This window comes from Myxine glutinosa, chromosome 1, assembly GCF_964187855.1.
Source record: "Myxine glutinosa chromosome 1, kmMyxGlut1.1, whole genome shotgun sequence".
Taxonomy (NCBI): Eukaryota; Metazoa; Chordata; class Myxini; order Myxiniformes; family Myxinidae; genus Myxine; species Myxine glutinosa.
The window spans coordinates 275,010,806-275,037,274 of record NC_136261.1 but is presented as its reverse complement, the minus strand read 5'-3'; positions in this window follow the sequence as shown (position 1 = coordinate 275,037,274).

Sequence of the window (26,469 nt, the reverse complement as noted above, 5' to 3'; positions counted from 1 at the left end):
ATCCGCCAAACATACACACGTGCCAAACAAACACATGTGCCAAACAAACACATGCGCCAAACAAACACATGCGCCAAACAAACACATGCGCCAAACTAACACATCCGCCAAACAAACACTTGAGGAAAACAAACACAGCCGCCAAACTAACACATCCGCCAAACAAACACATGCACCAAACTAAGACATCTGCCAAACATAGACATCCGCCAAACTAACACATCCGCCAAACTCACACATCCGCCAAACTAACACATCCACCAAACAAACACATGCGCCAAACTAAGCCATCCGCCAAACAAACACATGAGCAAAACAAACACATCCGCCAAACAAACGCATCCGCCAAACAAACACATCCGCCAAACTAACACATCCGCCAAACTAACACATCCGCCAAACTAACACATCCGCCAAACTAACACATCCGCCAAACTAACACATCCGCCAAACAAACACATCCGCCAAACAAACACATCCGCCAAACTAACACATCCACCAAAACTAACACATCCCCCAAACGAACACATCCGCCAAACTAACACATCCGCCAAACTAACACATCCGCCAAACTAACACATCCGCCAAACTAACACATCCGCCAAACTAACACATCTGCCAAACAAACACATGCGCCAAACTAACACATCCGCCAAACAAACACTTCCGTCAAACTAACACATCCGCCGAACAAACACATCCGCCAAACAAACACATCCGCCAAACTAACACATCCACCAAACTAACACATCCGCCAAACAAACACATCCGCCAAACAAACACGTGCGCCCATCGAAGACATCCGCTGAACTAACACATCCGCCAAACAAACACATGCGCCAAACTAAGACATCCGCCAAACTAACACATGAGCAAAACAAACACATCCGCCAAACAAACACAGCCGCCAAACAAACACATCCGCCAAACTAATACATCCGCCAAACAAACACATCCGCCAAACAAACACATCCGCCAAACTAAGACATCCGCCAAACTAATACATCCGCCAAACTAATACATCCGCCAAACTAAGACATCTGCCAAACAAACACATGAGCAAAACAAACACATCCACCAAACAAACACATCCGCCAAACAAACACATCCGCCAAACTAATACATCGGCCAAACAAACGCATGCGCCAAACTAAGACATCCGCCAAACTAATACATCCGCCAAACTAAGACATCTGCCAAACAAACACATGAGCAAAACAAACACATCCGCCAAACAAACACATCCGCCAAACAAACACATCCGCCAAACTAATACATCCGCCAAACAAACACATGCGCCAAACTAAGACATCCGCCAAACTAATACATCCGCCAAACTAACACATCCACCAAACAAACACATGCACCAAACTAAGACATCTGCCAAACAAACACATGAGCAAAACAAACACATCCGCAAAACAAACACATCCGCCAAACAAACACATGCGCCAAACTAACACATCCGCCAAACTAACACATCCGCCAAACTAACACATCCGCCAAACTAACACATCCGACAAACTAACACATCCGCCAAACTAACACATCCGCCAAACTAACACATTCTCCAAACTAAGACATCCGCCAAACTAATACATCCGCCAAACAAACACATGCGCCAAACTAAGACATCCGCCAAACTAACACATCCGTCAAACAACCACATCCGCCAAACTAACATATCCGCCAAACAAACACATGCGCCAAACGGAGACATGCGCCAAACGGAGACATCCGCCAAACAAACACATGCGCCAAACTAATACATCCGCCAAACTAACACATCCGCCAAACTAACACATCTGCCAAACAAACACATGCGCCAAAGAAACACTTGTGCCAAACTAAGACATCCGCCAAACTAACACATCCGCCAAAATAACACATCCGCCAAACTAACACATCCGCCAAACTAACACATCCGCCAAACTAACACATCCGCCAAACTAACACATCCGCCAAACTAACACATCCGCCAAACTAACACATCCGCCAAACTAACACATCCGCCAAACTAACACATCCGCCAAACTAACACATCCGCCAAACAAACACATCCGCCAAACAAACACATCCGCCAAACTAACACATCCGCCAAACGAACACATCCGCCAAACGAACACATCCGCCAAACTAACACATCCGCCAAACTAACACATCCGCCAAACTAACACATCCGCCAAACAAACACATGCGCCAAACTAACACATCCGCCAAACAAACACTTCCGTCAAACGAACACATCCGCTGAACAAACACATCCGCCAAACAAACACATCCGCCAAACTAACACATCCACCAAACTAACACATCCGCCAAACGAACACATCCGCCAAACAAACACATGCGCCCATCGAAGACATTCGCCGAACTAACAGTAACACATCCGCCAAACAAACACATGCGCCAAACTAAGACATCCGCCAAACTAACACATCCGCCAAACAAACACTTCCGTCAAACGGACACATCCGCTGAACAAACACATCCGCCAAACAAACACATCCGCCAAACTAACACATCCGCCAAACTAACACATCCACCAAACTAACACATCCGCCAAACATACACACGTGCCAAACAAACACATGTGCCAAACAAACACATGTGCCAAACAAACACATGCGCCAAACAAACACATGCGCCAATCTAACACATGCGCCAATCTAACACATCCGCCAAACAAACACTTGAGGAAAACAAACACAGCCGCCAAACTAACACATCCGCCAAACAAACACATGCACCAAACTAAGACATCTGCCAAACATAGACATCCGCCAAACTAACACATCCGCCAAACTCACACATCCGCCAAACTAACACATCCACCAAACAAACACATGCGCCAAACTAAGCCATCCGCCAAACAAACACATGAGCAAAACAAACACATCCGCCAAACAAACGCATCCGCCAAACAAACACATCCGCCAAACTAACACATCTGCCAAACTAACACATCCGCCAAACTAACACATCCGCCAAACTAACACATCCGCCAAACTAAAACATCCGCCAAACAAACACATCCGCCAAAGAAACACTTGTGCCAAACTAAGACATCCGCCAAACTAACACATCCGCCAAAATAACACATCCGCCAAACTAACACATCCGCCAAACTAACACATCCGCCAAATGAACACATCCGCCAAACTAACACATCCGCCAAACTAACACATCCGCCAAACTAACACATCCGCCAAACTAACACATCCGCCAAACAAACACATCCGCCAAACAAACACATCTGCCAAACTAACACATCCGCCAAACGAACACATCCGCCAAACGAACACATCCGCCAAACTAACACATCCGCCAAACTAACACATCCGCCAAACTAACACATCCGCCAAACAAACACATGCGCCAAACTAACACATCCGCCAAACAAACACTTCCGTCAAACGAACACATCCGCTGAACAAACACATCCGCCAAACAAACACATCCGCCAAACTAACACATCCACCAAACTAACACATCCGCCAAACGAACACATCCGCCAAACAAACACATGCGCCCATCGAAGACATTCGCCGAACTAACAGTAACACATCCGCCAAACAAACACATGCGCCAAACTAAGACATCCGCCAAACTAACACATCCGCCAAACAAACACTTCCGTCAAACGAACACATCCGCTGAACAAACACATCCGCCAAACAAACACATCCGCCAAACTAACACATCCGCCAAACTAACACATCCACCAAACTAACACATCCGCCAAACATACACACGTGCCAAACAAACACATGTGCCAAACAAACACATGCGCCAAACAAACACATGCGCCAAACAAACACATGCGCCAAACTAACACATCCGCCAAACAAACACTTGAGGAAAACAAACACAGCCGCCAAACTAACACATCCGCCAAACAAACACATGCACCAAACTAAGACATCTGCCAAACATAGACATCCGCCAAACTAACACATCCGCCAAACTCACACATCCGCCAAACTAACACATCCACCAAACAAACACATGCGCCAAACTAAGCCATCCGCCAAACAAACACATGAGCAAAACAAACACATCCGCCAAACAAACGCATCCGCCAAACAAACACATCCGCCAAACTAACACATCCGCCAAACTAACACATCCGCCAAACTAACACATCCGCCAAACTAACACATCCGCCAAACTAACACATCCGCCAAACAAACACATCCGCCAAACAAACACATCCGCCAAACTAACACATCCACCAAAACTAACACATCCCCCAAACGAACACATCCGCCAAACTAACACATCCGCCAAACTAACACATCCGCCAAACTAACACATCCGCCAAACTAACACATCCGCCAAACGAACACATCTGCCAAACAAACACATGCGCCAAACTAACACATCCGCCAAACAAACACTTCCGTCAAACTAACACATCCGCCGAACAAACACATCCGCCAAACAAACACATCCGCCAAACTAACACATCCACCAAACTAACACATCCGCCAAACAAACACATCCGCCAAATAAACACGTGCGCCCATCGAAGACATCCGCTGAACTAACACATCCGCCAAACAAACACATGCGCCAAACTAAGACATCCGCCAAACTAACACATGAGCAAAACAAACACATCCGCCAAACAAACACATCCGCCAAACTAATACATCCGCCAAACAAACACATCCGCCAAACAAACACATCCGCCAAACTAAGACATCCGCCAAACTAATACATCCGCCAAACTAATACATCCGCCAAACTAAGACATCTGCCAAACAAACACATGAGCAAAACAAACACATCCACCAAACAAACACATCCGCCAAACAAACACATCCGCCAAACTAATACATCGGCCAAACAAACACATGCGCCAAACTAAGACATCCGCCAAACTAATACATCCGCCAAACTAAGACATCTGCCAAACAAACACATGAGCAAAACAAACACATCCGCCAAACAAACACATCCGCCAAACAAACACATCCGCCAAACTAATACATCCGCCAAACAAACACATGCGCCAAACTAAGACATCCGCCAAACTAATACATCCGCCAAACAAACACATGAGCAAAACAAACACATCCACCAAACAAACACATCCGCCAAACTAAGACATCCGCCAAACTAATACATCCGCCAAACTAAGACATCTGCCAAACAAACACATGAGCAAAACAAACACATCCGCCAAACAAACACATCCGCCAAACAAACACATCCGCCAAACTAATACATCCGCCAAACAAACACATGCGCCAAACTAAGACATCCGCCAAACTAATACATCCGCCAAACAAACACATGAGCAAAACAAACACATCCACCAAACAAACACATCCGCCAAACTAAGACAACCGCCAAACTAATACATCCGCCAAACTAAGACATCTGCCAAACAAACACATGAGCAAAACAAACACATCCGCCAAACAAACACATCCGCCAAACAAACACATCCGCCAAACTAATACATCCGCCAAACAAACACATCCGCCAAACAAACACATCCGCCAAACTAATACATCCGCCAAACAAACACATGCGCCAAACTAAGACATCCGCCAAACTAATACATCCGCCAAACTAACACATCCACCAAACAAACACATGCACCAAACTAAGACATCTGCCAAACAAACACATGAGCAAAACAAACACATCCGCAAAACAAACACATCCGCCAAACAAACACATGCGCCAAACTAACACATCCGCCAAACTAACACATCCGCCAAACTAACACATCCGCCAAACTAACACATCCGACAAACTAACACATCCGCCAAACTAACACATCCGCCAAACTAACACATTCTCCAAACTAAGACATCCGCCAAACTAATACATCCGCCAAACAAACACATGCGCCAAACTAAGACATCCGCCAAACTAACACATCCGTCAAACAACCACATCCGCCAAACTAACATATCCGCCAAACAAACACATGCGCCAAACGGAGACATGCGCCAAACGGAGACATCCGCCAAACAAACACATGCGCCAAACTAATACATCCGCCAAACTAACACATCCGCCAAACTAACACATCTGCCAAACAAACACATGCGCCAAAGAAACACTTGTGCCAAACTAAGACATCCGCCAAACTAACACATCCGCCAAAATAACACATCCGCCAAACTAACACATCCGCCAAACTAACACATCCGCCAAACTAACACATCCGCCAAACTAACACATCCGCCAAACTAACACATCCGCCAAACTAACACATCCGCCAAACTAACACATCCGCCAAACTAACACATCCGCCAAACTAACACATCCGCCAAACAAACACATCCGCCAAACAAACACATCCGCCAAACTAACACATCCGCCAAACGAACACATCCGCCAAACGAACACATCCGCCAAACTAACACATCCGCCAAACTAACACATCCGCCAAACTAACACATCCGCCAAACAAACACATGCGCCAAACTAACACATCCGCCAAACAAACACTTCCGTCAAACGAACACATCCGCTGAACAAACACATCCGCCAAACAAACACATCCGCCAAACTAACACATCCACCAAACTAACACATCCGCCAAACGAACACATCCGCCAAACAAACACATGCGCCCATCGAAGACATTCGCCGAACTAACAGTAACACATCCGCCAAACAAACACATGCGCCAAACTAAGACATCCGCCAAACTAACACATCCGCCAAACAAACACTTCCGTCAAACGGACACATCCGCTGAACAAACACATCCGCCAAACAAACACATCCGCCAAACTAACACATCCGCCAAACTAACACATCCACCAAACTAACACATCCGCCAAACATACACACGTGCCAAACAAACACATGTGCCAAACAAACACATGTGCCAAACAAACACATGCGCCAAACAAACACATGCGCCAATCTAACACATGCGCCAATCTAACACATCCGCCAAACAAACACTTGAGGAAAACAAACACAGCCGCCAAACTAACACATCCGCCAAACAAACACATGCACCAAACTAAGACATCTGCCAAACATAGACATCCGCCAAACTAACACATCCGCCAAACTCACACATCCGCCAAACTAACACATCCACCAAACAAACACATGCGCCAAACTAAGCCATCCGCCAAACAAACACATGAGCAAAACAAACACATCCGCCAAACAAACGCATCCGCCAAACAAACACATCCGCCAAACTAACACATCTGCCAAACTAACACATCCGCCAAACTAACACATCCGCCAAACTAACACATCCGCCAAACTAAAACATCCGCCAAACAAACACATCCGCCAAAGAAACACTTGTGCCAAACTAAGACATCCGCCAAACTAACACATCCGCCAAAATAACACATCCGCCAAACTAACACATCCGCCAAACTAACACATCCGCCAAATGAACACATCCGCCAAACTAACACATCCGCCAAACTAACACATCCGCCAAACTAACACATCCGCCAAACTAACACATCCGCCAAACAAACACATCCGCCAAACAAACACATCTGCCAAACTAACACATCCGCCAAACGAACACATCCGCCAAACGAACACATCCGCCAAACTAACACATCCGCCAAACTAACACATCCGCCAAACTAACACATCCGCCAAACAAACACATGCGCCAAACTAACACATCCGCCAAACAAACACTTCCGTCAAACGAACACATCCGCTGAACAAACACATCCGCCAAACAAACACATCCGCCAAACTAACACATCCACCAAACTAACACATCCGCCAAACGAACACATCCGCCAAACAAACACATGCGCCCATCGAAGACATTCGCCGAACTAACAGTAACACATCCGCCAAACAAACACATGCGCCAAACTAAGACATCCGCCAAACTAACACATCCGCCAAACAAACACTTCCGTCAAACGAACACATCCGCTGAACAAACACATCCGCCAAACAAACACATCCGCCAAACTAACACATCCGCCAAACTAACACATCCACCAAACTAACACATCCGCCAAACATACACACGTGCCAAACAAACACATGTGCCAAACAAACACATGCGCCAAACAAACACATGCGCCAAACAAACACATGCGCCAAACTAACACATCCGCCAAACAAACACTTGAGGAAAACAAACACAGCCGCCAAACTAACACATCCGCCAAACAAACACATGCACCAAACTAAGACATCTGCCAAACATAGACATCCGCCAAACTAACACATCCGCCAAACTCACACATCCGCCAAACTAACACATCCACCAAACAAACACATGCGCCAAACTAAGCCATCCGCCAAACAAACACATGAGCAAAACAAACACATCCGCCAAACAAACGCATCCGCCAAACAAACACATCCGCCAAACTAACACATCCGCCAAACTAACACATCCGCCAAACTAACACATCCGCCAAACTAACACATCCGCCAAACTAACACATCCGCCAAACAAACACATCCGCCAAACAAACACATCCGCCAAACTAACACATCCACCAAAACTAACACATCCCCCAAACGAACACATCCGCCAAACTAACACATCCGCCAAACTAACACATCCGCCAAACTAACACATCCGCCAAACTAACACATCCGCCAAACGAACACATCTGCCAAACAAACACATGCGCCAAACTAACACATCCGCCAAACAAACACTTCCGTCAAACTAACACATCCGCCGAACAAACACATCCGCCAAACAAACACATCCGCCAAACTAACACATCCACCAAACTAACACATCCGCCAAACAAACACATCCGCCAAATAAACACGTGCGCCCATCGAAGACATCCGCTGAACTAACACATCCGCCAAACAAACACATGCGCCAAACTAAGACATCCGCCAAACTAACACATGAGCAAAACAAACACATCCGCCAAACAAACACATCCGCCAAACTAATACATCCGCCAAACAAACACATCCGCCAAACAAACACATCCGCCAAACTAAGACATCCGCCAAACTAATACATCCGCCAAACTAATACATCCGCCAAACTAAGAAATCTGCCAAACAAACACATGCGCCAGCTAACACATCCGCCAAACTAACACATCCGCCAAACTAACACATCCACCAAACTAACACATTCGCCAAACATACACATGCACCAAACGAACACATCCGCCAAACTTAGACATTCGCCAAACTAACACATCCGCCAAACTAACACATCCGCCAAACGAACACATCCTCCAAACAAACACATGCGCCAAACTAACACATCCGCCAAACAAACACATCCGCCAAACAAACACATGCGCCAAACTAAGACATCCACCAAACGAACACATCCGCCAAACTAACACATCCGCCAAACAAACACACGTGCCAAACAAACACATGTGCAAAACAAACACATGCGCCAAACAAACACATGCGACAAACAAACAGATGCGCCAAACAAACACATGCGCCAAACTAAGACATCCACCAAACAAACACATGACCAAAACAAACATCTGCCAAACAAACACATCCACCAAACAAACACATCCGCCAAACTAACACATCCGCCAAACTAACACATCCACCAAACTAACACATCCGCCAAACTAACACATCCACCAAACAAACACATGCGCCAAACTAAGACATCCGACAAACAAACACATGAGCAAAACAAACATCTGCCAAACAAACACATCCACCAAACAAACACATCCGCCAAACTAACACATCCGCCAAACTAACACATCCGCCAAACTAACACATCCGCCAAACTAACACATCCGCCAAACTAACACATCCGCCAAACTAACACATGCGCCAAACTAAGACATCCGCCAAACTAACACATCCGCCAAACAAACATGTGCGCCAAACTAAGACATCCGCCAAACTAACACATCCGCCAAAGAAACACTTGTGCCAAACTAAGACATCCGCCAAACTAACACATCCGCGAAAATAACACATCCGCAAACAAACACATGCGCCAAACAAACACATGCACGTGGAAGAGATCCACCAAACTAACACCACTGACAAACAAACACACGTGCCAAACTAACACATCCGCCAAACAAACACATGCGCCAAACTAAGACATCCGCCAAACTAACACATCCGCCAAACAAACACGTGCGCCAAACTAACACATCCGCCAAACTTAGACATCCGCCAAACTAACACATCCACCAAACTAACACATCCGCCAAACGAACACATCCGCCAAACAAACACATGCGCCCATCGAAGACATTCGCCGAACTAACAGTAACACATCCGCCAAACAAACACATGCGCCAAACTAAGACATCCGCCAAACTAACACATCCGCCAAACAAACACTTCCGTCAAACGAACACATCCGCTGAACAAACACATCCGCCAAACAAACACATCCGCCAAACTAACACATCCGCCAAACTAACACATCCACCAAACTAACACATCCGCCAAACATACACACGTGCCAAACAAACACATGTGCCAAACAAACACATGCGCCAAACAAACACATGCGCCAAACAAACACATGCGCCAAACTAACACATCCGCCAAACAAACACTTGAGGAAAACAAACACAGCCGCCAAACTAACACATCCGCCAAACAAACACATGCACCAAACTAAGACATCTGCCAAACATAGACATCCGCCAAACTAACACATCCGCCAAACTCACACATCCGCCAAACTAACACATCCACCAAACAAACACATGCGCCAAACTAAGCCATCCGCCAAACAAACACATGAGCAAAACAAACACATCCGCCAAACAAACGCATCCGCCAAACAAACACATCCGCCAAACTAACACATCCGCCAAACTAACACATCCGCCAAACTAACACATCCGCCAAACTAACACATCCGCCAAACTAACACATCCGCCAAACAAACACATCCGCCAAACAAACACATCCGCCAAACTAACACATCCACCAAAACTAACACATCCCCCAAACGAACACATCCGCCAAACTAACACATCCGCCAAACTAACACAGCCGCCAAACTAACACATCTGCCAAACAAACACATGCGCCAAACTAACACATCCGCCAAACAAACACTTCCGTCAAACTAACACATCCGCCGAACAAACACATCCGCCAAACAAACACATCCGCCAAACTAACACATCCACCAAACTAACACATCCGCCAAACAAACACATCCGCCAAACAAACACGTGCGCCAAACTAAGACATCCGCCAAACTAACACATCCGCCAAAATAACACATCCGCCAAACAAGCACATGCGCCAAACTAACACATCCGCCAAACAAACACTTCCGTCAAACTAACACATCCGCCGAACAAACACATCCTCCAAACAAACACATCCGCCAAACTAACACATCCGCCAAACTAACACATCCGCCAAACAAACACTTCCGTCAAACGAACACATCCGCTGAACAAACACATCCGCCAAACAAACACACCCGCCAAACTAACACATCCGCCAAACTAACACATCCACCAAACTAACACATCCGCCAAACGAACACATCCGCCAAACAAACACATGCGCCCATCGAAGACATTCGCCGAACTAACAGTAACACATCCGCCAAACAAACACATGCGCCAAACTAAGACATCCGCCAAGCTAACACATCCGCCAAACTAACACATCCGCAAACAAACACATCCGCCAAACTAACACATCCGCCAAACTAACACATCCGCCAAACAAACACATGCGCCAAACTAACACATCCGCCAAACAAACACTTCCGCCAAACTAACACATCGGCCAAACAAACACATCGGCCAAACAAACACATCCGCCAAACAAACACATCCGCCAAACTAACATATCCACCAAACAAACACATGCGCCAACGGAGACATCTGCCAAACAAACACATGCACCAAACTAACACATGCGCCAAACTAACACATCCGCCAAACAAACACATCCGCCAAACAAAGACATCCGCCAAACTAACACATCCGCCAAACATACACACGTGCCAAACAAACACATGTGCCAAACAAACACATGCGCCAAACAAACACATGCGCCAAACAAACACATGCGCCAAACTAACACATCCGCCAAACAAACACTTGAGGAAAACAAACACAGCCGCCAAACTAACACATCCGCCAAACAAACACATGCACCAAACTAAGACATCTGCCAAACATAGACATCCGCCAAACTAACACATCCGCAAAACTCACACATCCGCCAAACTAACACATCCACCAAACAAACACATGCGCCAAACTAAGCCATCCGCCAAACAAACACATGAGCAAAACAAACACATCCGCCAAACAAACGCATCCGCCAAACAAACACATCCGCCAAACTAACACATCCACCAAACTAACACATCCGCCAAACTAACACATCCGCCAAACTAACACATCCGCCAAACTAACACATCCGCCAAACAAACACATCCGCCAAACAAACACATCCGCCAAACTAACACATCCACCAAAACTAACACATCCCCCAAACGAACACATCCGCCAAACTAACACATCCGCCAAACTAACACATCCGCCAAACTAACACATCCGCCAAACTAACACATCCGCCAAACTAACACATCTGCCAAACAAACACATGCGCCATAATAACACATCCGCCAAACAAACACTTCCGTCAAACTAACACATCCGCCGAACAAACACATCCGCCAAACAAACACATCCGCCAAACAAACACATCCGCCAAACTAACACATCCACCAAACTAACACATCCGCCAAACAAACACATCCGCCAAACAAACACGTGCGCCCATCGAAGACATCCGCCGAACTAACACATCCGCCAAACAAACACATGCGCCAAACTAAGACATCCGCCAAACTAACACATCCGCCAAACAAACATGTGCGCCAAACTAAGACATCCGCCAAACTAACACATCCGCCAAAATAACACATCCGCCAAACAAGCACATGCGCCAAACTAACACATCCGCCAAACAAACACTTCCGTCAAACTAACACATCCGCTGAACAAACACATCCTCCAAACAAACACATCCGCCAAACTAACACATCCACCAAACTAACACATCCGCCAAACTAACACATCCACCAAACAAACACATGCGCCCATCGAAGACATCCGCCGAACTAACACATCCGCCAAACAAACACATGCGCCAAACTAAGACATCCGCCAAACTAACACATCCGCCAAAGAAACACTTGTGCCAAACTAAGACATCCGCCAAACTAACACATCCGCCAAAATAACACATCCGCCAAACTAACACATCCGCCAAACTAACACATCCGCCAAACAAACACATGCGCCAAACTAACACATCCGCCAAACAAACACTTCCGTCAAACGAACACATCCGCTGAACAAACACATCCGCCAAACAAACACATCCGCCAAACTAACACATCCACCAAACTAACACATCCGCCAAACGAACACATCCGCCAAACAAACACATGCGCCCATCGAAGACATTCGCCGAACTAACAGTAACACATCCGCCAAACAAACACATGCGCCAAACTAAGACATCCGCCAAACTAACACATCCGCCAAACAAACACTTCCGTCAAACGAACACATCCGCTGAACAAACACATCCGCCAAACAAACACATCCGCCAAACTAACACATCCGCCAAACTAACACATCCACCAAACTAACACATCCGCCAAACATACACACGTGCCAAACAAACACATGTGCCAAACAAACACATGCGCCAAACAAACACATGCGCCAAACAAACACATGCGCCAAACTAACACATCCGCCAAACAAACACTTGAGGAAAACAAACACAGCCGCCAAACTAACACATCCGCCAAACAAACACATGCACCAAACTAAGACATCTGCCAAACATAGACATCCGCCAAACTAACACATCCGCCAAACTCACACATCCGCCAAACTAACACATCCACCAAACAAACACATGCGCCAAACTAAGCCATCCGCCAAACAAACACATGAGCAAAACAAACACATCCGCCAAACAAACGCATCCGCCAAACAAACACATCCGCCAAACTAACACATCCGCCAAACTAACACATCCGCCAAACTAACACATCCGCCAAACTAACACATCCGCCAAACTAACACATCCGCCAAACAAACACATCCGCCAAACAAACACATCCGCCAAACTAACACATCCACCAAAACTAACACATCCCCCAAACGAACACATCCGCCAAACTAACACATCCGCCAAACTAACACATCCGCCAAACTAACACATCCGCCAAACTAACACATCCGCCAAACTAACACATCTGCCAAACAAACACATGCGCCAAACTAACACATCCGCCAAACAAACACTTCCGTCAAACTAACACATCCGCCGAACAAACACATCCGCCAAACAAACACATCCGCCAAACTAACACATCCACCAAACTAACACATCCGCCAAACAAACACATCCGCCAAACAAACACGTGCGCCCATCGAAGACATCCGCTGAACTAACACATCCGCCAAACAAACACATGCGCCAAACTAAGACATCCGCCAAACTAACACATCCGCCAAACAAACATGTGCGCCAAACTAAGACATCCGCCAAACTAACACATCCGCCAAAATAACACATCCGCCAAACAAGCACATGCGCCAAACTAACACATCCGCCAAACAAACACTTCCGTCAAACTAACACATCCACCGAACAAACACATCCTCCAAACAAACACATCCGCCAAACCAACACATCCACCAAACTAACACATCCGCCAAACTAACACATCCACCAAACAAACACATGCGCCCATCGAAGACATCCGCCGAACTAACACATCCGCCAAACAAACACATGTGCCAAACTAAGACATCCGCCAAACTAACACATCCGCCAAAGAAACACTTGTGCCAAACTAAGACATCCGCCAAACTAACACATCCGCCAAAATAACACATCCGCCAAACTAACACATCCGCCAAACTAACACATCCGCCAAACTAACACATCCGCCAAACTAACACATCCGCCAAACTAACACATCCGCCAAACAAACACATCCGCCAAACAAACACATCCGCCAAACTAACACATCCGCCAAACGAACACATGCGCCAAACGAACACATCCGCCAAACTAACACATCCGCCAAACTAACACATCCGCCAAACTAACACATCCGCCAAACAAACACATGCGCCAAACTAACACATCCGCCAAACAAACACTTCCGTCAAACGAACACATCCGCTGAACAAACACATCCGCCAAACAAACACATCCGCCAAACTAACACATCCACCAAACTAACACATCCGCCAAACGAACACATCCGCCAAACAAACACGTGCGCCCATCGAAGACATTCGCCGAACTAACAGTAACACATCCGCCAAACAAACACATGCGCCAAACTAAGACATCCGCCAAACTAACACATCCGCCAAACAAACACTTCCGTCAAACGAACACATCCGCTGAACAAACACATCCGCCAAACAAACACATCCGCCAAACTAACACATCCGCCAAACTAACACATCCACCAAACTAACACATCCGCCAAACGAACACATCCGCCAAACAAACACATGCGCCAAACTAAGACATCCACCAAACTAACACATCCGCCAAACAAACACTTGAGGAAAACAAACACAGCCGCCAAACTAACACATCCGCCAAACAAACACATGCACCAAACTAAGACATCCGCCAAACTAACACATCCGCCAAACTCACACATCCGCCAAACTAACACATCCACCAAACAAACACATGCGCCAAACTAAGCCATCCGCCAAACAAACACATGAGCAAAACTAGAACGGGCACTCGGTAGAGCGCATACCTTCGCCGCAGCTACTGTTCTGTACTTGGCATGGGAGTGTAGGGAACAGAACAGTGAACAGTTTGGTGCTGATTTCATGCAAATCGGATAAGAATTGACCGAGTTATGACAAAAAACGCACATTTTGCAAGGTCGTGACCCCCCTGACTTTTGACCCCAAACCGCTAACAAGGGTAATGTCTTCACTGGGTCATGTCGTATATCACAAGATCGGGCATTGAATTCTGAACATTTTGGCATTAGTTGCATGCCAATTGGATAAAAATTGACCGCGCTATGGTAAAAATACGATTTTGACCTTTTCGTGACCTTGACCTTGACCTTTGACCCGATTGCTCCCAAAATCTAATCAAATGTGTCCCGTATAATAACCAATCATCCCACCAAATTTCATGCAATTCGGTTGAATACTTTTTGAGTTATACGAATAACATACACACACACACACACACACAGACATACAAATAAATACACAGCGATCAAAACATAACCTTCCGCTTTTGCGAAGGTAACAAACACATCCGCCAAACAAACGCATCCGCCAAACAAACACATCCGCCAAACTAACACATCCGCCAAACTAACACATCCGCCAAACTAACACATCCGCCAAACTAACACATCCGCCAAACTAACACATCCGCCAAACAAACACATCCGCCAAACAAACACATCCGCCAAACTAACACATCCACCAAAACTAACACATCCCCCAAACGAACACATCCGCCAAACTAACACATCCACCAAACTAACACATCCGCCAAACTAACACATCCGCCAAACTAACACATCCGCCAAACTAACACATCTGCCAAACAAACACATGCGCCAAACTAACACATCCGCCAAACAAACACTTCCGTCTAACTAACACATCCGCCGAACAAACACATCCGCCAAACAAACACATCCGCCAAACTAACACATCCACCAAACTAACACATCCGCCAAACAAACACATCCGCCAAACAAACACGTGCGCCCATCGAAGACATCCGCTGAACTAACACATCCGCCAAACAAACACATGCGCCAAACTAAGACATCCGCCAAACTAACACATCCGCCAAACAAACATGTGCGCCAAACTAAGACATCCGCCAAACTAACACATCCGCCAAAATAACACATCCGCCAAACAAGCACATGCGCCAAACTAACACATCCGCCAAACAAACACTTCCGTCAAACTAACACATCCGCCGAACAAACACATCCTCCAAACAAACACATCCGCCAAACTAACACATCCACCAAACTAACACATCCGCCAAACTAACACATCCACCAAACAAACACATGCGCCCATCGAAGACATCCGCCGAACTAACACATCCGCCAAACAAACACATGCGCCAAACTAAGACATCCGCCAAACTAACACATCCGCCAAAGAAACACTTGTGCCAAACTAAGACATCCGCCAAACTAACACATCCGCCAAAATAACACATCCGCCAAACTAACACATCCGCCAAACTAACACATCCGCCAAACTAACACATCCGCCAAACTAACACATCCGCCAAACTAACACATCCGCCAAACAAACACATCCGCCAAACAAACACATCCGCCAAACTAACACATCCGCCAAACGAACACATCCGCCAAACGAACACATCCGCCAAACTAACACATCCGCCAAACTAACACATCCGCCAAACTAACACATCCGCCAAACAAACACATGCGCCAAACTAACACATCCGCCAAACAAACACTTCCGTCAAACGAACACATCCGCTGAACAAACACATCCGCCAAACAAACACATCCGCCAAACTAACACATCCACCAAACTAACACATCCGCCAAACGAACACATCCGCCAAACAAACACATGCGCCCATCGAAGACATTCGCCGAACTAACAGTAACACATCCGCCAAACAAACACATGCGCCAAACTAAGACATCCGCCAAACTAACACATCCGCCAAACAAACCCTTCCGTCAAACGAACACATCCGCTGAACAAACACATCCGCCAAACAAACACATCCGCCAAACTAACACATCCGCCAAACTAACACATCCACCAAACTAACACATCCGCCAAACGAACACATCCGCCAAACAAACACGTGCGCCCATCGAAGACATTCGCCGAACTAACAGTAACACATCCGCCAAACAAACACATGCGCCAAACTAAGACATCCGCCAAACTAACACATCCGCCAAACAAACACTTCCGTCAAACGAACACATCCGCTGAACAAACACATCCGCCAAACAAACACATCCGCCAAACTAACACATCCGCCAAACTAACACATCCGCCAAACTCACACATCCGCCAAACTAACACATCCACCAAACAAACACATGCGCCAAACTAAGCCATCCGCCAAACAAACACATGAGCAAAACTAGAACGGGCACTCGGTAGAGCGCATACCTTCGCCGCAGCTACTGTTCTGTACTTGGCATGGGAGTGTAGGGAACAGAACAGTGAACAGTTTGGTGCTGATTTCATGCAAATCGGATAAGAATTGACCGAGTTATGACAAAAAACGCACATTTTGCAAGGTCGTGACCCCCCTGACTTTTGACCCCAAACCGCTAACAAGGGTAATGTCTTCACTGGGTCATGTCGTATATCACAAGATCGGGCATTGAATTCTGAACATTTTGGCATTAGTTGCATGCCAATTGGATAAAAATTGACCGCGCTATGGTAAAAATACGATTTTGACCTTTTCGTGACCTTGACCTTGACCTTTGACCCGATTGCTCCCAAAATCTAATCAAATGTGTCCCGTATAATAACCAATCATCCCACCAAATTTCATGCAATTCGGTTGAATACTTTTTGAGTTATACGAATAACATACACACACACACACACACACAGACATACAAATAAATACACAGCGATCAAAACATAACCTTCCGCTTTTGCGAAGGTAACAAACACATCCGCCAAACAAACGCATCCGCCAAACAAACACATCCGCCAAACTAACACATCCGCCAAACTAACACATCCGCCAAACTAACACATCCGCCAAACTAACACATCCGCCAAACTAACACATCCGCCAAACAAACACATCCGCCAAACAAACACATCCGCCAAACTAACACATCCACCAAAACTAACACATCCCCCAAACGAACACATCCGCCAAACTAACACATCCACCAAACTAACACATCCGCCAAACTAACACATCCGCCAAACTAACACATCCGCCAAACTAACACATCTGCCAAACAAACACATGCGCCAAACTAACACATCCGCCAAACAAACACTTCCGTCTAACTAACACATCCGCCGAACAAACACATCCGCCAAACAAACACATCCGCCAAACTAACACATCCACCAAACTAACACATCCGCCAAACAAACACATCCGCCAAACAAACACGTGCGCCCATCGAAGACATCCGCTGAACTAACACATCCGCCAAACAAACACATGCGCCAAACTAAGACATCCGCCAAACTAACACATCCGCCAAACAAACATGTGCGCCAAACTAAGACATCCGCCAAACTAACACATCCGCCAAAATAACACATCCGCCAAACAAGCACATGCGCCAAACTAACACATCCGCCAAACAAACACTTCCGTCAAACTAACACATCCGCCGAACAAACACATCCTCCAAACAAACACATCCGCCAAACTAACACATCCACCAAACTAACACATCCGCCAAACTAACACATCCACCAAACAAACACATGCGCCCATCGAAGACATCCGCCGAACTAACACATCCGCCAAACAAACACATGCGCCAAACTAAGACATCCGCCAAACTAACACATCCGCCAAAGAAACACTTGTGCCAAACTAAGACATCCGCCAAACTAACACATCCGCCAAAATAACACATCCGCCAAACTAACACATCCGCCAAACTAACACATCCGCCAAACTAACACATCCGCCAAACTAACACATCCGCCAAACTAACACATCCGCCAAACAAACACATCCGCCAAACAAACACATCCGCCAAACTAACACATCCGCCAAACGAACACATCCGCCAAACGAACACATCCGCCAAACTAACACATCCGCCAAACTAACACATCCGCCAAACTAACACATCCGCCAAACAAACACATGCGCCAAACTAACACATCCGCCAAACAAACACTTCCGTCAAACGAACACATCCGCTGAACAAACACATCCGCCAAACAAACACATCCGCCAAACTAACACATCCACCAAACGAACACATCCGCCAAACGAACACATCCGCCAAACAAACACATGCGCCCATCGAAGACATTCGCCGAACTAACAGTAACACATCCGCCAAACAAACACATGCGCCAAACTAAGACATCCGCCAAACTAACACATCCGCCAAACAAACCCTTCCGTCAAACGAACACATCCGCTGAACAAACACATCCGCCAAACAAACACATCCGCCAAACTAACACATCCGCCAAACTAACACATCCACCAAACTAACACATCCGCCAAACGAACACATCCGCCAAACAAACACGTGCGCCCATCGAAGACATTCGCCGAACTAACAGTAACACATCCGCCAAACAAACACATGCGCCAAACTAAGACATCCGCCAAACTAACACATCCGCCAAACAAACACTTCCGTCAAACGAACACATCCGCTGAACAAACACATCCGCCAAACAAACACATCCGCCAAACTAACACATCCGCCAAACTAACACATCCACCAAACTAACACATCCGCCAAACGAACACATCCGCCAAACAAACACATGCGCCAAACTAAGACATCCACCAAACTAACACATCCGCCAAACAAACACTTGAGGAAAACAAACACAGCCGCCAAACTAACACATCCGCCAAACAAACACATGCACCAAACTAAGACATCCGCCAAACTAACACATCCGCCAAACTCACACATCCGCCAAACTAACACATCCACCAAACAAACACATGCGCCAAACTAAGCCATCCGCCAAACAAACACATGAGCAAAACTAGAACGGGCACTCGGTAGAGCGCATACCTTCGCCGCAGCTACTGTTCTGTACTTGGCATGGGAGTGTAGGGAACAGAACAGTGAACAGTTTGGTGCTGATTTCATGCAAATCGGATAAGAATTGACCGAGTTATGACAAAAAACGCACATTTTGCAAGGTCGTGACCCCCCTGACTTTTGACCCCCAACCGCTAACAAGGGTAATGTCTTCACTGGGTCATGTCGTATATCACAAGATCGGGCATTGAATTCTGAACATTTTGGCATTAGTTGCATGCCAATTGGATAAAAATTGACCGCGCTATGGTAAAAATACGATTTTGACCTTTTCGTGACCTTGACCTTGACCTTTGACCCGATTGCTCCCAAAATCTAATCAAATGTGTCCCGTATAATAACCAATCATCCCACCAAATTTCATGCAATTCGGTTGAATACTTTTTGAGTTATGCGAATAACATACACACACACACACACACAGACATACAAATAAATACACAGCGATCAAAACATAACCTTCCGCTTTTGCGAAGGTAACAAACACATCCGCCAAACAAACGCATCCGCCAAACAAACACATCCGCCAAACTAACACATCCGCCAAACTAACACATCCGCCAAACTAACACATCCGCCAAACTAACACATCCGCCAAACTAACACATCCGCCAAACAAACACATCCGCCAAACAAACACATCCGCCAAACTAACACATCCACCAAAACTAACACATCCCCCAAATGAACACATCCGCCAAACTAACACATCCGCCAAACTAACACATCCGCCAAACTAACACATCCGCCAAACTAACACATCCGCCAAACTAACACATCTGCCAAACAAACACATGCGCCAAACTAACACATCCGCCAAACAAACACTTCCGTCAAACTAACACATCCGCCGAACAAACACATCCGCCAAACAAACACATCCGCCAAACTAACACATCCACCAAACTAACACATCCGCCAAACAAACACATCCGCCAAACAAACACGTGCGCCCATCGAAGACATCCGCTGAACTAACACATCCGCCAAACAAACACATGCGCCAAACTAAGACATCCGCCAAACTAACACATCCGCCAAACAAACATGTGCGCCAAACTAAGACATCCGCCAAACTAACACATCCGCCAAAATAACACATCCGCCAAACAAGCACATGCGCCAAACTAACACATCCGCCGAACAAACACATCCTCCAAACAAACACATCTGCCAAACTAACACATCCACCAAACTAACACATCCGCCAAACTAACACATCCACCAAACAAACACATGCGCCCATCGAAGACATCCGCCGAACTAACACATCCGCCAAACAAACACATGCGCCAAACTAAGACATCCGCCAAACTAACACATCCGCCAAAGAAACACTTGTGCCAAACTAAGACATCCGCCAAACTAACACATCCGCCAAAATAACACATCCGCCAAACTAACACATCCGCCAAACTAACACATCCGCCAAACTAACACATCCGCCAAACTAACACATCCGCCAAACTAACACATCCGCCAAACAAACACATCCGCCAAACAAACACATCCGCCAAACTAACACATCCGCCAAACGAACACATCCGCCAAACGAACACATCCGCCAAACTAACACATCCGCCAAACTAACACATCCGCCAAACAAACACATGCGCCAAACTAACACATCCGCCAAACAAACACTTCCGTCAAACTAACACATCCGCCGAACAAACACATCCGCCAAACAAACACATCCGCCAAACTAACACATCCACCAAACTAACACATCCGCCAAACAAACACATCCGCCAAACAAACACGTGCGCCCATCGAAGACATCCGCTGAACTAACACATCCGCCAAACAAACACATGCGCCAAACTAAGACATCCGCCAAACTAACACATCCGCCAAACAAACATGTGCGCCAAACTAAGACATCCGCCAAACTAACACATCCGCCAAAATAACACATCCGCCAAACAAGCACATGCGCCAAACTAACACATCCGCCAAACAAACACTTCCGTCAAACTAACACATCCGCCGAACAAACACATCCTCCAAACAAACACATCCGCCAAACTAACACATCCACCAAACTAACACATCCGCCAAACTAACACATCCACCAAACAAACACATGCGCCCATCGAAGACATCCGCCGAACTAACACATCCGCCAAACAAACACATGCGCCAAACTAAGACATCCGCCAAACTAACACATCCGCCAAAGAAACACTTGTGCCAAACTAAGACATCCGCCAAACTAACACATCCGCCAAAATAACACATCCGCCAAACTTAGACATCCGCCAAACTAACACATCCGCCAAACTAACACATCTGCCAAACTAACACATCCGCCAAACTAACACATCCGCCAAACAAACACATCCGCCAAACAAACACATCCGCCAAACTAACACATCCGCCAAACGAACACATCCGCCAAACGAACACATCCGCCAAACTAACACATCCGCCAAACTAACACATCCGCCAAACTAACACATCCGCCAAACAAACACATGCGCCAAACTAACACATCCGCCAAACAAACACATCCGCCAAACAAACACATCCGCCAAACTAACACATCCACCAAACTAACACATCCGCCAAACGAACACATCCGCCAAACAAACACATGCGCCCATCGAAGACATTCGCCGAACTAACAGTAACACATCCGCCAAACAAACACATGCGCCAAACTAAGACATCCGCCAAACTAACACATCCGCCAAACAAACCCTTCCGTCAAACGAACACATCCGCTGAACAAACACATCCGCCAAACAAACACATCCGCCAAACTAACACATCCGCCAAACTAACACATCCACCAAACTAACACATCCGCCAAACGAACACATCCGCCAAACAAACACATGCGCCCATCGAAGACATTCGCCGAACTAACAGTAACACATCCGCCAAACAAACACATGCGCCAAACTAAGACATCCGCCAAACTAACACATCCGCCAAACAAACTCGCGAGACTTGAAAAAGTCTCGCGAGATCACGGCGAGGTCACGTCTTTTCGAAGCTGCTCCATGCGCTCACGCTCTTGAAGCTAAGTGATCTTTCACAATCGTGTTTTTGTCGAGACTGTATCTATCTTTCGGTGTGTGTACCTATAGCGTATCTTTTGGAAAATTTTCGGTGCTAATTTTTCGTACATGTATACACAATCGTCGGTTAATGGTATCGAGTATTCTGCGGCCTAGTACTCGTAGGCTTAGACTACCGTACCGTCTCCGACCTTGTGGTTTTGTTTTTCTCTCAGCGATTCGTCGAATGCGCTGAAATTATTTTCGTTCTCTGTTTCGTCCCAGTCGTTCACCCCGTACCTCCTTGTTTAATATCTCTACTCACAAAACAAAACAAAAAAAAACCCCCAAAAAATGTTTCCTTCCCAGGTCTTATTCGTTTATTTGTTGTTCTTTTTGTTCGTTCGTTCTTCGTTCGCGATCACGCGGTTAGAAATGTATAATCTCTCCCCTGAACAACTATTTTCTCTCATATATTATAACACCCTTTTCTTCTTTTCCTACAAAAGGATGCTTTCGTCTTGCTCACCAAATCTATTCATTCCAAAAAATATATATAATACCATCTCTTACAGTTCCTTCTTTCTACATTCCCTAAACTATCCAGAACTCCACCCCTCCTCCAGTGTCCTCAAACGTATTTTTGACTCGAAGGTCTCAAACTGATTTTGCAAAAAATGTTCGTTTCCCATGAATCGTACACTTTTCAAAATCCAATCTCACCCCTCCACTCCAAATCCTCCCCATCACCCATCCCTTTCAAATCTCCCCCCTTGCCCCTTCCCTCCCCTCCCTCCTAAACTCCCCCCACACCCCTCCCCTCCGAGACTCTCCCTCGCTCCTCCCCTCCTAGACTCCCCTCTCACCCCTCCTCCTCAAAGCATCCTCCCTGCTTCTTCCCCCTTCCAACTTTCACCTTCATCTCCCCAAACCTTCTGCCTCGCTCTTCCCCCTCCTCAAATAACACCTCACTGTGCCTCACCCAATCTCCATCAAACCTTTTGTCCGCCCCATTCTTCCCTTTCTCCAAGCTATTCTGAAATCTCTGAAATCTCTGACACACCTTCAACAGCTCTCCCTACCTCTTCCTCCTCTTCCACATCTTACCCTACCCCTCCCCCCCCCCCTGTTCTGGACCCGATGCTCCCCCTTCCTCTTCATTAACGGTATGGGCCTCAAACATCCAGGGCCTTCGCTCAAACTTGACTGACCTCTCCATACAGGTTGCTTCTGACAAACCAGATGTGATCTGCTTAACAGAAACTTTCCTCCTTCATGATGTCTCTGATGCCTTGGTATCTCTCCCAGGTTACTCCCTCCTCCGGTATGATAGACCTGAGCCTCGTCCTGGAGGTGGGGTTGCTATCTTTATAAAAAACTCTCTTCCTCACTCGCCCTCCACTGCCCTCTCTCCACCTCACCACCAGGAATACCTTTGGCTACGGCTTCCCCTTCGCTCCCACCTTTTGTTCATATGTGTGTTGTACCGTCCACCAAACAGCAATGACTCCATCTACATCTCACTGTCTGATAATATGGACCAACTTCTATCTACCCATCCCAATTCTCTCTTCCTCATATGTGGTGATTTCAATTGTCACCATGCCAGTTGGCTGGGTGTGGGTACCTCTCTCACCAGCCATGGCTCTTCAGCAAAGGACTTCTGCGACTCACTGGGACTGACACAATCTGTCAATTTCCCGACCCGGATCTCAGTCAACGGAGCATCTTCTCTTCTGGATTTGGCTATGACAAACTTCCCTGAAAATGTCTGCTGCTCTTCTTCTGCTCCAATCGGCTCATCTGATCATGTGCTTGTCAAAGTGGACATCTCTCTGACCATTCTCAGAGAGCCTCCTCAGCGTCGACGAGTCTGGCATTTCACTCAGGCCAACTGGCACGGTCTTCAAGCAGCCATCAATCATCTGGACTGGTCTCCCATCTCTACCGCCTCTGACATCAACTCATCCTGGGAATTCTTTCAAAGTAAATTGCTCTCTCTCATGCACAGATTTATCCCATCTCGTCTTCAGTTGTCATACCCTTCCTCCCGTCCATGGTACACGGAATCTTGTGGTGAGGCTGTTGCCCTGAAACAACTTGCTTTCGTCTCCTGGAAAGCAAATCCAACGGAAGGAAATCTCATTTCCTTTCACAAAGCCCGAAACAAGTGTGTGTCCACCCTCAGGAGAGCCAGGAAACAATATCTCACCATTCTCAAGACCGAACTCTCTTATCTGTCTCCCTCTTCCAAATCCTGGTGGCGTCTGGTCAAATCTGTTTCTGGTGTTTGTTCCCCCTCCATCCCCTCCCTCACCTCAAACGGCTTAACGGCTGACTCCGCACGTGAAAAAGCTGAATGCCTCAACTCTGTGTTTGCCTCTAAATCTTGTGTCCCAAACCCATCCCTCTCTGTACCCACCGTACCCAGTAGTACCCAGCTGCTCCTGGACTCTGCGTCCTTTCCTCCTGACAAGGTGGAAAAGTTTCTGTCAACCCTCGACTCTGATTCTGCAACTGGTCCTGACGGCATCAGCCCACGGGTCCTAAAATCATGTTCTTCTGCTCTTTCACTCCCTCTTTCTGTTCTCTTCACCCTCTCTTTTGCTCAAGGTCATCTGCCATCTGCTTGGAAATCAGCCAACATCACCGCTTTGCACAAAAAAGGTGCAGAAA